This window comes from Rhizophagus irregularis, chromosome 30 (genome assembly GCF_026210795.1).
Source record: "Rhizophagus irregularis chromosome 30, complete sequence".
NCBI classification, from domain to species: Eukaryota; Fungi; Glomeromycota; class Glomeromycetes; order Glomerales; family Glomeraceae; genus Rhizophagus; species Rhizophagus irregularis.
The window spans coordinates 2,926,471-2,943,698 of NC_089458.1; positions in this window are offsets into that span (position 1 = coordinate 2,926,471).

Sequence of the window (17,228 nt, forward strand, 5' to 3'; positions counted from 1 at the left end):
CTATTAATCTTTCAATATTGATGATATAATTTTTGTCTACTTAGCAATTCTGCCTTTCAATCCTTTGTTATACACATCCATATATCTTTACGACTTACATATAAAGTTGCAAATAGTTGTTATAAATTTATAGGAATACCAATAAAAATTTCTGAATTAAAATTTTAACTAATAAGATAGCGCTTATATAAGGAGTACTTTAGTTAACCATTTATAGTAAGTAATTTAATAAGAAATATAATAGTTTGGTTTTCATTATTCCTAACTATTTCTTACAATATATTTTTTAATTTTTTCATATCTATTTTCTTAACTATTTAACTTTAATTACTTTTTGTAATGGTAACAATATATTAAGAATGTTGTAAAATATCAGATTTCAAAATATCAAAATTATTAAATAATAAATTTATATAACTTTGTAAAGCTATTCTTTATGTATAATCTACCAAATTTATTACAAATTATATAGGATTAAATATAATGGTAAAAGTGTTGGTAAATTAAATGTCTACTTTTGTTCTTTACCAATTTTTTACAAAAATAATGTCAATTGTTTTAGTATTATAAAGAGAATAGTAAAATAGCTGAAGTGCATTAAGTTAAACCATTAATTATAAATTGCTGCACCTTATTAATTGTTAATGTATTTTTTGTTAAGTGCTATTATCATTTTCAGTTCGTCAATTATATATACATTATACAGTATGTATCATATGAAAATCATGTGACATGAAACATACAAACATTAAAAATTTATTACTTTTATAGTATAGTACAGTATAAACTGCAAGAGATATTGTTATTTTAGCATGTTACGAAGTATATTAATTAATTTAACATTTAATATAATATCTCCTCCTCTTTCAGATCTACTTTCTCACGGAAGTGGTGGTCTGTGTATGATTTTTTTTAAAAAGTAAATCAATATATACCACAGGTTTAAGTAATTCTCAAAATACTTTCAGATTGCATGGAATTCCGAAAATTTCGGAAATTTCTTAGGAAAATACATGGTTATAACATAAGTAGTTCTATAAAACTTCAATAAGTAATTTTATTTAAGTATTGCTAAATATTATTACAGTCCAACTAGTGTTGCCTGCCGTAAATAGTTGTAAGTCTAAAAATCAAGTAATTATAATGGTTGTAAATCAGAATTATCATCTTTTAGTTAACCACAATAGCATAGTATTTACAACAAAATTACAACTTATGTTTATAATATTACAACCCGCTTAGGTTGTAATTCGAAATATAATAATCAATACTTACGGCACGCAACCTTAAGTCCAACCCATTTTTTTTTAATTTTGACAAGATTATCTAATTACAATATAAACTATAAAACGTATTAATATGTAATTTTGTGAGAAAAAGAGTCTCTTTTTCAATATATCCGTATTACCTAATAATAAAGAATTTTATTTTCCTGATTTTTAAATGTATGCGAAAATAAGCACTAAACGAAACATTCATTATCGAGTCGATTATCATGCAGCAGATAAGAAGAAATAACTTGCGCATTGAGATATAATAAGCATTTAGCTTAGCGCCGGCCGCTTGATCACGTGTTCGAACATATCTCTGGTCATTGCCTGTCGCCTATCGGGAAATCGTCATTGTTACGATATATTTTTCAAAGAACATTATTTTTGCTTGTTCTAAGTATGAAAATGGATTAGACACATTGTCATATTTCACTTACCGTTTAAACTTCCTCAACATTTATTATACATATTCATAATTCTGTAATGAATGTAATAAGGCCATACAAACTTGATTTTATGGTTTTCATAATATAAAAATTTCATCAATAACCCGGCAACCCGGCTTTTAATTTTTTTTTCAAAAATTTTATATGCGAAATTTTTTTTCAATTTTTAAAAAATTCTCACCCGGCATAGTAATAATATAAAAAATTTTTTTTTAAGACTTAACAAAACTGACCCGGCCGGACTATGAAAACCATTTTTACCACTTTGTGTCGCCTAATTATATTTCGCTTTTTATTGCATTGTTGAGAATCCCATTTCTTGTATAATAAAATTTTTACTTAAATATATTTCATGTGATATTTGTTTGCTCAAAAAGGTCTTCGGAAAAAATGAATGATATTTTTCCAAACTGTATTGCAGATCGCTTCAAAAAAATATGCGTAGAAATTATTGGAGAAAGTTGGATATTGTTCGTCTTCCAATATTTTCGTTCAGGATTACGAAACTTTATTAATATCACGAAGAACTGATTTAACTGGCATTAGAATGGGAACCAATCTATGAATCACTAAGTCATGTAATTTGCACGATCCAAAGTTACTGAATTTCTTATCATATTGGTTATGTTAGTGTTATGTTTTTAAATATACATAAGAGTCTTGTAAGTTATTACCCATAATTGCCTGACGTCACAATATCAAATAATGATAAATTCAAAGTACCTTCATCAAATAAAAACTTTACAATAAAAATCTTTATGAAAGTACGGTTAATATATACCTAATTGTCTACAATTTATACAAAATTTTCATATGCAATAAAATATAACAAAATTCGATTCCACCTTACGTTACGAGAACCGAAAAATCGAGTTTGTGTAAACTATCGGATTTTTTACGAAAAAACAAAAATAATTTTTTTTTAAGTATGTCTATACTGTAAATACGAAGAACTGTGCCAATAATTACGTAAGTTTCGAGCAAAAAAAATCTCAAAAATCCGGAACATTTTTCCTAGTAATTTTTTCATTAGGAGGTATGGTACGAAATCCTGAAACTCAAAATCCCGACAGTTACAAAATCCCGAAAAAATTGGCCCATATTAAGTTTTAATGCTGCCCGAAAGTTGCTTGAGAATCGGGATTTTGGACGGCACACTTTCATACGAAAACTATTTTGTAGATCAATTAGGCGAAACTCGAATAATAAAAAAAATACTAAAAATAATCACATTTTTCAACTAAAACTTCCTATTGCAAAGTGTACAATATATTTCAACAAATAATTTCATTTATATTATTATGTGCTAAAGCGCGTGACTTATAATGTGCTGCAAGACATTTTCTTTTATCTCAAAGGTAATTTGTAGATTATAATACTTGTATAATATTGAAAGCTCTATATTCAAAATATTTAATGACAACCAATAAGAGCTTTATTCAAATTTGAATTTTGTTTAATTGCTGATTTTTTTTTGTTGTCCAGTGAAGTGGACACAACAAAAATCTTAAAAATTATTGTTGCTAATTCTTTTTTTTTTTACATTATTTTTTACTATTTAATTACTGATTTTTTTTATTTTTTATCTTTATTTTTTTTAATAATAGACGATCAATCAGGGAACTGGTCCGGTTCCGGGGGTTTGGATTCATTTTCAAATATACTTGGTATTGTCTTTTTTAAAGAAATAATTTGCTATGTTCCATGGAATTTTTTATGAACCGAAAGTCCGAAACTAACTGTCAGTACCAATTTTACTTCATATTCATATAATATTTCTTTTTTTCTTGATAAGTCATTTCGGGATTTTATTAACTACTAATTATTAAAAAAAAAAAAGAAATTATTATGTTTAATCGCTTAATCTATAAGCAAAACAATTATATGAATCCCTCACTTTAAGGACTTTATTCCGGAAAATAATTTGTAAGACCATTTTTACCTAATTATTAAAAAATTATGTTTAATCGCTTAATCTATATACTAAATAAGCAAAACAATTATCTGAAACCCTGACTTTATTCCGGAAAATAATTTATGAGGACATTTTTACAATATAAAACGTAAATTATTAAAAAAGATACAGCCACTCACCCTTTCATAATATTATAATACCTTTTATAGATGCTTCATCGCACCCGTTTGTTTGACTGGTCCCAAAGTTGGAACTTCGTTATAGTAGATACATGTTCTGGATTGAAAATAAATAAAAAAAAAGATTAGCAACGTTCTTGATCCCTGTATCCGTTTTTTATATTCCATCTTTTTCCGTTAAAGGCTCATATTTTCGGAATTAACAACCTTATATCACGGAATTTATCGAATCTTTTACATTTTCCGTGAATGGGTCCGTGAAAGGCTCATTTTTACGGAGTTTTTACAGAAATAACGGATAATATAGAGGATAAATTACACCGGAACCACTACACCTCTAAAACACCGTTCAAGAATCACCGACCAAACCTGTAAAATTAAAGAAAAGAACGTTTGTAATATTCTTAAAAATAAAATATACATCTAAGATTATAAAAGTTTAAAAAAAATCATCACCTTTAAAAATAATCTTCGGATATTCTGAATTTCATAATAATATGGTATTGCGCAATACGCGCATTGCATTACTTTGTGATATAGTACGACAATATGCTATATACACTATATATTTAAACGCAAACCCTAAGGGTGCATTTATAAAGAAGAGTTGACCGTAAAAATCTTTCATATAAATTAAAGTATTATTTATATGGAAAAATAGCCAATTTCTAAATGGTAAGCAGGTAAGGTAAGGATTATTAATTACTGAAATCTACAAATTCTTATTTGAAGACTCGTGCAACAATTACCTATAATTAATCTAACAATAATAACGCGCTCATAATTCTTTCTACAAAAATATAAAACATATTATTTACTAAGTCAAATCTGAATACTTCTCGATAATTCAATAAAGATAGATGTTGAAGTTTTCACTAAATATTCCTTCAAAACCTCCTAATGCATACATAATGCTTATTCCTGATTATTGATATAATGTACACTCAGGAAATCTAGTATTCATCACAAGGATTTTGATTGTTATATTGAAAATACTTAAATACTTCTCTATGTAATTATTTGAATTTTTTCTAATCATATCTTTAGATAATAGGAAAATACTTACAAACAGATTCGATTTACAGGAATGCTAATGATAATTATCAATAAAAAATAAACTTTGAGGAATACCAAAACAATGATATTCGTAATTTTCTTACCATGCAAATTTCTTTATTCTTTGTTTCTTGATTAAAATTTTCTTTAATTTCATAAACATAATTCCTTTATTAAAATGAACGGATGTTGTTATACATAATGATCCTAGTTCAAATTAAAGCTTATCAAAATTCTTTGGATTATTTTTCTGCAATAAAAGAAAATATTCGTATAGTATGAACATAAAGTTACCGTTTCATAATGATACCATCCATCGGCCAATGCAAAAAAGGAGGTACATGATTAGATTATTAACTGATAATCTCTTCCGTTTTTTTTTGTTACAATCATATCTTAAGTACTATCTGATTCATAAGCAGATAGTTTATGTAGTACTTCTAATTCACGAACTCTGAAAAGGCACGACAATAGAATTTTTTCATCCAATAAGAACAATAAATTATCGCACATGTACAATAAAATTTTTATGCAGGGGATTTATCAGTGCGGGCAAAGAAAAAAATTAACTTATTTAAGAAGGTCATGAAAAATAAAAGAATAATTAGAATAATTAAAGTTCTCTGAGAATTAAATGATTCTCAAATCCCATTGTGAAAAAAAAAAAATTTTTTGTAAATACAAAGAAAAAAGCGATTCGTATTTTCGATTAAACCTTCTATTATTAAGTAAACTTGGGATTTGATCATAAATTTAGTAAATATTTTCCTAAATTATTAAAATTTAAGGTTTTGATCATTCTTCATCTAACATATTGTTCTCGAGTAAGGGAAATCACCTGAAAATATGTACAGTTATAAAGATTTAAGATTTTCAGATGTCTCATTGGTATTACATTGTCTTAAAGTCATAAGATCACAACCAAATATTGACAAACTTTATGCGTGTATGCACAGTTTCTTAGCCGGAACCAATTACGCGTATTAATATACGCGATATATGAAAAGAAACAAGAACTGCAAGTATATAGCAAATCGAATTGTATATAAATTTAACGCAAAAAAACGAAGATTTTAAGAACACGAAACTATTTTTTTAGCAAAATGCAAAAAATTCAAAAAATTCGCAAAAAACTTCATTTTAACATTATAAAAGTCACATTGACTCGCGTCACACTTAAAATTCAAATAAACATATTAAACATAATTAACACTTGTATTCAGATAAACCTGAATAAAAATAAAAAAACACAGGTTCGCCTGGCATTTTGGTCACGAGTAATATTTCTTGCTCTAAGATTGGACATTTCAAGTAATTCGTAAAGTATTGCTGAAATATTTTTTTAAAGTTATTTTTTGTCTCATTTAGAGACAAAAAAAAAAAATCTAATTATTTTATTTTTGTATTTATCGATTTAATACAAATATTTTATCAAGGTACATTTAGAATACATATAGAATATCGTATAAATAATATAGTTATATCTAAATCTTGTTTTGTTTTGTTTTGTTTTGTACAATTTCTTCTTATTATTAAATTTATAAGTGTACGATCATCATAGAATGATCAATCGATCAAGTTTTTCTCTCGAAAAATTATAATAATAAATCTTTTTAAATGGATATGATAATAAATGAAGAGCATATTTGATATTATTAATATCAATATTAATTAAGATTATTAATTGAAAGGATTTTAGAAATTCTCGAATCATTCTTTCTTTTTTAAAAAAAAGGAGAATGTTTCTTTTTGTCTTTTTTTGTTTAAAAGAATAATTATGTTTTTTATTATGAAATTTGGAATTTATTAATTTATTTGAAAATTTGTTCAATTTTTTTGTTTTAAATATTTTTGATTTAATGGAATTTTTTTTTTTTTGATTTTTGAAAAAAAAAAGGATCATTTCTTAGTTCTTTATATATTGTTTATTCTCAAGAAATAAACTGCGATTGGTTAAATAATTCATTTATGGAAATATTCAATAGGACTAAAAAATCATTCCAAATATGTAGTTTATTATTTTTTTTTTTGTGATGCAAAATAGATTTCATAATAGCTTACAAATAATCTCTTCTAAAGTGTGAAACTCAATCAGAAATTTTATGATTGGTAAAATTTATCACAAAACAATAAATGGCATTCATCTCGATTTTATAAAAAAACTTTTTCTATTTTTTTGTTAACCTCCTAAGGTAAAAAAAATTATTCAAGATTTTAATCAAAAATTATCCAAAAATATAAATAAATCTTAAACCGGATAGTATAACTTAATAATTTCCAGGGTAACTAAATTAAAAAAACACTCAATAAGGAAAAATTAAGGCGTTACTTTTGAAAAAATCTGTGATTCGTCGATCATATCTACATATAAGATGATTTGATCGACGAATAGAAATCCAGAGATAAAAAAATCAAAACGAAATTATTTATTATAAACATTTTAATTAAAAAAAAAACCTTTTTTTGATCACACATTTTAATTTTTTGTTATTTTAATTTATTCTATTTATTATTTTTCTCGTTCTTTTGTTACAATTCTCATATTTAATAATTAATATGATTATAATACCTTCTAAATTAATAAATAATATTTTGCAAACAAGATAAAATAAAATGATATCTTATCTAATATAGATTTTATTTATATTTTCCCCCTAAATTATCGTGACATTTTAAGTTATTGCGATGAATGTATCCGTATTTACCCGTATTCATCGAGACTTAAGTTATAATGAGAATAAAACAAGTTTTAATTATATCAAACCTATTCAGAATTTACATAAAGGGCTTAATGTATAAGTAATTTAATTAGGTTATATATGTATATTTATTTTACAATAGTAATTTATAATACATAAATTTTGTTATTATTCTAATAATAAATATAATAATAATCGGTAATAGTTAAGTGGACAAAAACTCAGCCAATATACTTCAGATGGCCGATTGTTACCATAAACTATAGGCAATTAGATAATGACAATTATAAATTATTATGTATTATACATTAAAAAACAATATTTTACAATTCAATATTCGAAGTGGTCAGCGTCATTTGTAACGGTTCACAAAAAAAAATTATATTTAAAGCGCGAAATAACAAGTAATTTAAATAATTTATTATTATTATTAATTTTTGAAACTAAATGCATGTATATAAAGAAATTTAGCCATATATTACAAAGTATAAAATATATATAAATGAGCATTATAAATTATAATTTGTTCTTATAATAAAGTTTGTTTTAAAAAGATGACTAACTAAAAAAAAAAACATTTATTGGGTCTAGATTTATTCAAAGAGTAAGTCTCAATATAATTATTGTAGCTCAAAAATTCCAAATATTTGCATTTTATTATTAACCAATAATTATGACATATTTATTAATATTTATTAAAATTTGCGAGTTTTTAAATAATTTAAATAATTTTAAATAAAACACAAGATAACAATTTTCAAAAGGAGAATTTCACAAATTTCTGAGTTTTATTTTAAAGAGCAAAAGTTTCATATTTCCAGGCGTCATAATAGCCACAATACGAATAAATAAAATTATCAAATTTCTTTTAAAACATAAAGATAATGTTTATTTTATTTATTTAATAAAAAGAGACGATTGACGGGTGGCGCAGTTACACTATCGTTTTAATAATAAAACATATAATGGCCAATTTAAAATTTACTAATTTACAAGTTACACAAAAATTTGAAGAATCCTTAATAGGAAGTAAGTATAAGGATAATAATATCAGAGAAAATGTTTTAATCGGATTTTTGTTCACGTGATACTAGTCGCGAAACGCAAGAAATTTATATAAATTTGGCAAATGAGCATCATGCGGTAGCACTAACACCTGATATTATGTAACCGAAAATCTTTTAATCCGCCCAATAAAGTGGTTTCACAATGTTATGCACTGCATTTTAAATGGGATGCATAGGTGGGTGTGTTAATATTATGCATTATTGTAACATAGATTTGGTTATATGAAAAAATTTTTTTTTTTATTGTTATTCAAATATCGATGATTTTTATCTGAGAAATGGTTTTTAAAAAATAATTGAAACGAAAGATGTAAAACAATATACACGTTTACTATGTGGTGATTTGTACATTTGTACTTAAATACTCAAATGCAATAATCGGCTGATGTTGTGTGTTTATTGATTGCCGAATCAAGATTAAAATACATTTTTACCAATCTTTTATATAACAAGGCCAACAAATCCCAACTAAATCAGACATATTAAGCCAAATTTTTGATTTATTTTTTGTCTCAACGTTTTTTTACTTTCTGATCTCTTCCTTCTTTTAAAAAAAAATTTAATGAACAGGAGTCATACTTAATTATCACGACAAAAAAAAAAAGGAAAAAAGATCATTTATATTTACTACTACGCAGAGAATCAAGGATACCAAAGTTTGGAAGATGATATAAGGTTGCTCATTTTGAATATGTGTAGGAATATGAATAGCTATGGCCTGTGGAATTACATTTCAAATGTTTAGAAAAGATTCTTCATTATTCAAGAGACAAACAGTATATGCCTTTTTTTTATGAATCCGCACTATGATAAAAGACGATAGTTTTTATTGAGATACCAAACCTGGCTCTGATGTAAACCTTTAAAAGTTCACAATATTCACCAACTATCAAAACCTTAATTGGATTATAGATTATTTTTTAAAATGTGAATATATCACAACATTATATCAATGAGAATGAGAGGGTAAAAAGTGATGGTGATCTTTTGGATTCTTCTCTAACAAGAAGATCATCTCGAAGTCCAGCAATTTCTAGAAACAATTCCCGCAAATGTTTTGAAAGACGGATTAGTTGCTCTAAAGAGCATGAACGGCAGCAATTGTAAAAAAAATATTCTAGATATAGATGAGCAAATTGGAGTTAGTGGATCATGGGATAGTGGCATTAAAATAAAATGGAAGAATATTTCAAATTTCATTCAGTGCATTAATTTTTACTTTACAGCATTTAATAATTAGGAATGGATTATCAAAACATTTACTTTCAAGGCTGATCCTGCTTTTGACATTATCAGCATCGTTATTCTCAGGATGGAAATCTTAAATTTTATGGTATCGAAAACCTTAATTGTAAAATCAAGGAACTGAAATTTATCAAATAGGCAAAAGTAGGAATATTGAAATTAATTAAAAAGTGTTTTTGTAAAACTATCATCAAAGCAAAACTAGATTCAAAACCGCAAGACTATGATTCAATATGTTAAAAGTAATAAAATTCAATATTTAGAAAATTAATACTAATATATATTAAATATTACAGATTTTTTATTTGTTATTAAAAATAATATAAGAATTATTGAAAGTTTGAACTCAAATTTTATTTTATATTTTACAAAATTTTCTTTCATCAGTAAAGTTTTTTGATGAATTCATAGACGAATTTTGGAAGAAACCAGGTAACATACTTAAATTTTTTTTTTTTATATATAGAATTACTTAATACTGAATTCTTTTTTATTTTTTAGAAAGTACATTAGCGCAAATGCCAATGCAGTCGGTATTCTTATTTACTCAATTTTCCTTTAACTGTGGTTTTAGATGAACGTAAATCAAATTACGTAACCCGAAGATCCATATTTAGAGAAGTTAAGGAGTTATACACTTTTGAAATAATAATTATTTCCCTTTATTTGATATTTTAACTATATTTAACTGAATATTTTAACCAATATAGTAGATTATGTTTTTTAATTTTTTAATTTTTTTTTTTAATGCAGTTTATTAGTATTAAAAGGGAATTCTATAATATGTATATATTTTATTATTAATAAAATTGCCATATTAAAGGAACAATTACTTCTTTAGCTATATTTATAATGAACCTTTAAAAATGGAAAATAATTCAGACATCAAATTATTATATTTTTAAAAGATTTATTTATAATTAGTAAAAGAATATTTTATTATATTAATTAAGAATTTATAAAAATAAAAATTTTTTGATTTGTAATTACTAAATATATATGGTAATAAATTTTTTATTATTGAAATTACATAAATTTACTGCCAATTTAATAAATAAATAATATATTTATTTTTTATTTAATAAGTAGAAATTTCTTTAATAATAATAAATAATTTTTTAAAAAAATTTTAATGTTAAAAAAAAATAAAAATCTATAAATTATAAATTTTTAAAAGTATGTAGAAATAGTTTTAAAATACAAAATATAACTCAAAAAATAAACATAAGTTAATTAAAGATAGTGAAGGTAGATAAATATATATCCCTATTATTTAAATATTTAATTATATATAATTAAAAATTTATGATAATATATAAATTAAAAAAGAAACTATAAAAAAATAATTAAAAATAATACTATTAATTATAAAATTTTTTATTATATAATTTTTTTAAAAAAAAAATAATTTTTTTTTTATTTTATAATTAATGCTTAATAAAATATAATATAAATTAAAAATACAGTTTAAGTTTATATATTATATAAATTAAATTATTAATAATAGAATAGCAAAAACATATTTACTTTAAAATTAAAAATATTTATTTTACAATAAAATATTTTTATTATATTTAATATATCTATATATCTATTATAATTAAATATTAATATTAAATAAAATGGTAAACTTTAAAAACATAAATTATTTCTTATAGACATATTCACTTTTTTCCAAATAAAAAAAAGTAATAGTTAAAATATAAACCTGGATTTTTTAAAATAAACATTATTATTATTAAATTCTTATTATATATTAAATTTATTTATATGAATTTATACTAAATAATTTTACTATATAAAAATAAAAAAAATTTTATTATATAAATTAATATTTAACTAATTTTATTATAAAATTTATAAAATATAAATCCAATATATTAAATATTTTTATTATAACTCTAATCTTTATAAATTAATAAATAAATAAAGCAATCTTCTCATTTTTTTATTTTATTAAATTTATTATATATAATAAAGCCTATTATTTACTAAAATCGAAAGTAATTTATAGATAAAATTATTTATTTTAAATATAATAAAATAAATTAAATAAATTTATAATTTTTTATAATTTTTTTTTAAAAAAAAAAAATGTTTTCCCTTATAGTAATTATTTAGGATTTTAAATATATTAGAATTTTAACTATAATATAGAATAATATTAAATATTTCAGTAACAGAGTATTTAATAAGATACAGGAAATAAAAAAAATAAATAAAAACTAATAAAACAATTTTTTTTAATTATTTTTTTTTTGTTTTATATTATTTTTAGAATATGTATTTTTAGATATATATATTTATATATTTTAAAAATTTATTAACTTATATTATAATTTACATTTATTAATAAAGAAATATATTGCTAATTTTTTTTTTAAAAAAAATAAAAAAATAAAAAAATCCAAAAAACACTGAAATTTTAAGCATGATAATAAAAATAGATTATAGCCTATTTTGTGTTTTTAAAATTATAATGATTAAGTTTTCTGAAGCATATAAATTAGGCACAAATAAACTAAACAAGTAAGTTTCTTTGTATATTTATTTTTTCTTTACTAATACTTATTATTTCTATTTATTTATATATTTAAGTATTATTTAAAAAAATAGTCCATTTTTATTTTAAGTTTAGTGAAGATATATTTTATGTATCAGTTTTGGCTGGAATGATGCAGAATCCTTTAGAACAAATGTTTAAAAAATTAACGTACCTTCACCTTCTTAAAATGAGAAGATGTGAAATATTAACTAATTTGTTTTTGATAATAAACATAAATTTAAACTAAAAAACTATGTCAATAATAATACATACCATTGTTATATTTATCTTATCCTATGAGATAACTTAAATTTAAATATGAAATATATTAAAAATTTAAAAAATTATAATATTAAATAAAACCAATATTTTATTAATAATTTTTTTAGTATAAGTAGTTAAGTACTAATATTCTGCTAATTAAACTTACTGATATTATAAATATAATAGTAGTAAACAGTATTTCTATTTTTTTTAAACTATATTCAAACTCAAGAAATCTATAAATGATAGATATTTATATAAATATAAAAAACTTTTCTAGTAAAATTACTCAAACTAATTTTAAATAATTATTTTCTGAAAAGTTTCATTAGCAATATATATATTAATATTAGTAATAAATCCTTATTCATTAGAGAAATAAATTAAAATAATTATAATTATTTAATATTTTTTTATAATTATTATAAAATACCAGTTTTAAAATATAAATTTATTTTAAATTTATTTTATTTTATATTATTGCAAATTAAATATTATTATATAAAATATAAAATATTATTATTTTTAATATTTTATTTCAATTTATTTATTAATATATAAATTAATAATATATAAAAAAAAAATAGTAGTATAACTATATTTACCAAAATGTATTTTATTAATACATTCAAATTATACAAAATACATTTATTAAATTTAAAGTAAAATTGTAAGTAAAACCTTTAAATTTAGCAAATTGTTATAAAACAAAGTGATTTTTCTATTTAAAAATATAATAAAAAAATTGATAATTTTTGAAAATTAGAAAATCAGAAATAATTTATTTGAAAGTTTATTCTCTCTTATTATTATTTAAATTAAATGTTACTATACCAAAATTAAGTGTATTATATTAATTTATATAATTTATAGTAAATATTTTAAAAAAATAAGTAATATCAATATAAATACCAGGAATTTTATAATATTTTGGATGATGTCAAATCTTGGAAATAAGACAAAATAAAAAGAGTTTTATAATATTCTAGATGAAGAATAATTACATTAAATCTTGTGAAATAGATCCTTATATTTGATCCTATCCTTTCTATACTCATTAAATATACAGTTAATTAAAAAAATTATTATAAAACTAAAAGCAATTTGTATGTAAATAACCTGAGTAATTAACACTAAATAAAATCATGTCAAATATGTACTGTAAAAGATTTTACCATTAATACTTTATTTAGTAGTTTAATTATAACATTAAAAACTTAAAGGTAATACAATACTATATTATATTTAGCTCATATGATACTAATAAATGTCACTATAATAAATTTTAATTCACGTTCACCAAATGTGAAAATTAGTCTGATGCGCATGCAATCATCAATATTTGAAAAAAAACAAATAACCATCAAATTCGACCATATATGGTAATTTTTAATAAAATTTTTTCACTTATTTAAATTCTGATACAATACTCCTGAAATTCGAAATTAGGGATGATAATATTATATATCTCCAAATTTTTCTTAAAATAAATGATATAAAAAAAGATAACAACAAATGTTTTTCCAGTGTTATTATTTAATTCGGTCTGAAAAAAGATTTTTTTTTTAAAGTTAAGAATGTTAAGAATTTTGGCTATTGGTGTTACATTATACGACTGAAAACGCTTTTATTGTAATTTCTAAAGTTTGATGTACCAAAAAAAGAATTTTACGGTTTCCTGTTTCTCAAAATCAGGCCAAATACCTTTACATTGGTAGATTGCAACATTTGTGTACCCATATGCATTTTATGAGCTTTGCATTAATCGTTTAAAAATGCTCCATTTTGTCGTCTTGAAAGAAAAAAAAAAAACTCTCTCTAAAAAATAAATTAACAATGTTAAAATTTAATTCTAAACACAATTCTTTAATAAAATGCTCCATTTTTCATCACACCTTGAAAGAAAAACTCTCTCTAAAAAATAAATTAAATAACATGTCCAAATATAATTTTAAATTTAATTCTTTTATTAATATAATTACTAAAATACATATCCAACGGAATCGCACTAAATCGTTTTTAATCGTTGAGGGACATTTTGATTTGATTCCGTTTTCGTGTTTCTTTATTCGATTCGGCAAAATCTCAGATATCTATCTAATAATTTATTCGTTAAAATGTGAGAGAAGGCTAAGGAAAAGGTTGAAGGTATGATCTTAAATTGGAATATTATTGTTCAACCAGAATTGCTTTATAAACACCTTAGACGACTCTCCAAGTCTCATTCGAAGAAGACATATGCAATATAATATTAGAAATTGCTGAATTTAATCGTTAGCTCTTCGCAAATATTATGCAAAATTTACAATTATAGAATAATTTACAAAATGTACATTTGTTTTTATTTAATAAATTATTATTTTAGTTTTTAGAACAAAACTCTTCAAGTCTTGTTCATTCTCCAAAAGACTATGTACTTTTTTTTTTAACTAAAAGTTGGAATTGATCTGAAAGAAAAGGCAGTCGTGGATATACAGTTGCGATAAGAAAGACTGAGATGCAAACAAATTGGAAGAAATTTTATTTCGTGAACAATAAGTGAAGCTGAGTTACGTAATATCGATGGTTAGGATTTAGGTGTAGATATCTGGTAAATAACGAACATTTTAGATATATAATTTGGTTATGTATTAGTCCTGTCCTATAAAGAATTTTAATTGTTCTTTATATGCCGGATTTAATATGACAAATACTGAGTTGAAATGATGAATCCATTATTATATCGAGATCACTATGTATTAAAATATTAATTGTTCAAATGACTTATTAGGTAATCCGCTTCCAGATATTACTTTCTGGGAAAATTTCGATAAATGATCATTTTTCTAGTTTTCATTCCAAAAAAACTCCGATATGTTATCAATTTTCTAAAAAATTTTTTATAGGGCTGAATAACCACAGAATTAGTCATCTTTTTTATTAGTGTTATTAATCATTTAGATGTAAAATTATAAATCTCTTCAAGTCTTATAATAAATATTATATACCTTTAATCAATAATATTAAATAAAATTATTATAATCATGAATATAAATAATCTCATTATTTTCCAAAGGGGACATAAATTATAAATCTAAGTTTTATAAATGCTATGTACTTTTTTTTTTTATGAATCCGCAGTTATGAAATTTCTCATGGATTAATAGTTGTCCCGCATATTTATTTTTTCGTATCAGAATGGGAGAGTTACGAAACAAAATCTTTCCACCTAGCAATAAAGATGTCTCGAATAAAATTGTAGACCATCATTGCAGTCAATTCTGCTTTAAACAAACATATTAATTTTATTTAAAATAATTAAAGAATTAATTATATACTGTAAATAGTATCCCGAAATAGCATTTCTTCGGGACCAGAATTAAGATAATGTCAGTCTGTATGTATTTAAAAAAAGTAGTAAAAATTTGACCGGAATTATTCATAAAAGGTAAGATCTTCGTAGTTATTTTGCCCTACGTAAAACCTCAGACGTCAATAAATTCCATGGGAATAACGCTGACGATCATGTAGATTGTAGATGACATTTAATATGGGCGTAGTCATCTTACCAGAGTTTAGGAGTTATGCACTTGCACGTGATAGCATTAATGTTAACTCCGGCAGTTATGCAATGTATGTTACAGTCAACTCTTTAATATAACGAAGTGGACGTCCGGGCTGATCAGGCCTTCGTTATAAGAATATTCATTAATATGATGGGAAAATGGTATATTATGGTATATTGTTGTATAATAATTGTATTTCGTATTGCAAAAACAAAAATTCGTTATAAAAGAAAATTCGTTATTAAAAGGGGCATTTTTCATATACGGTTTATAAAATTTACTTCGTTAAACGGTGTTGTAAGAAGAGTTGACTGTAATTAAATGCGGAGACTATATCTTTATTTAAAATAAAATCCAACGAAATTTTTTGCATATAAAAAACAAAATTTACGAAAAAAAATTCATAAAAATCTTAAATTCATAATTATTTTAACAAATTAATCATATGTAATAATTGTTGTATGTATATCCCCGAATACTCTTAAAAAAATTATTAAACTTAATATTGTTAAATTTCAAATTTTCTATATATTTAAATTTCAATAAAATTGCATTAGAATGCTGCAATGCTGCAATATTGAGTTTGTCATTTTAATGACTTGAATATATACTAATCGTTTGATTTATAAAAGTAATAAGAAAAAATAAAATACATTTTATAAAATTTTACGACTTTAAGGGCCATAAGTGATTGGCCTTGAGAAAATGCTACAATTTTATAAAATTTTATAAAATGATTTAAGTAGTTCATTTACTACGGAAGAAAAAAAATTGAAAATCGTTAACTGTGAAAAAAAAAGAGTGTGCGATTGTAATGATTTACGAAAACCATTTTTACGTAAAACGTAAATGTTTTACGTATATTATACGAGAGTTTTTTTTTTTTTAATTTTTCATATTTTTTTTTTTTTTTTATAAAAAGAAAATTAAAAGACAACCCATACAACTCATTCTTATTTAATGCTATTCGCGTGAACTCAATACATGATTGTTATG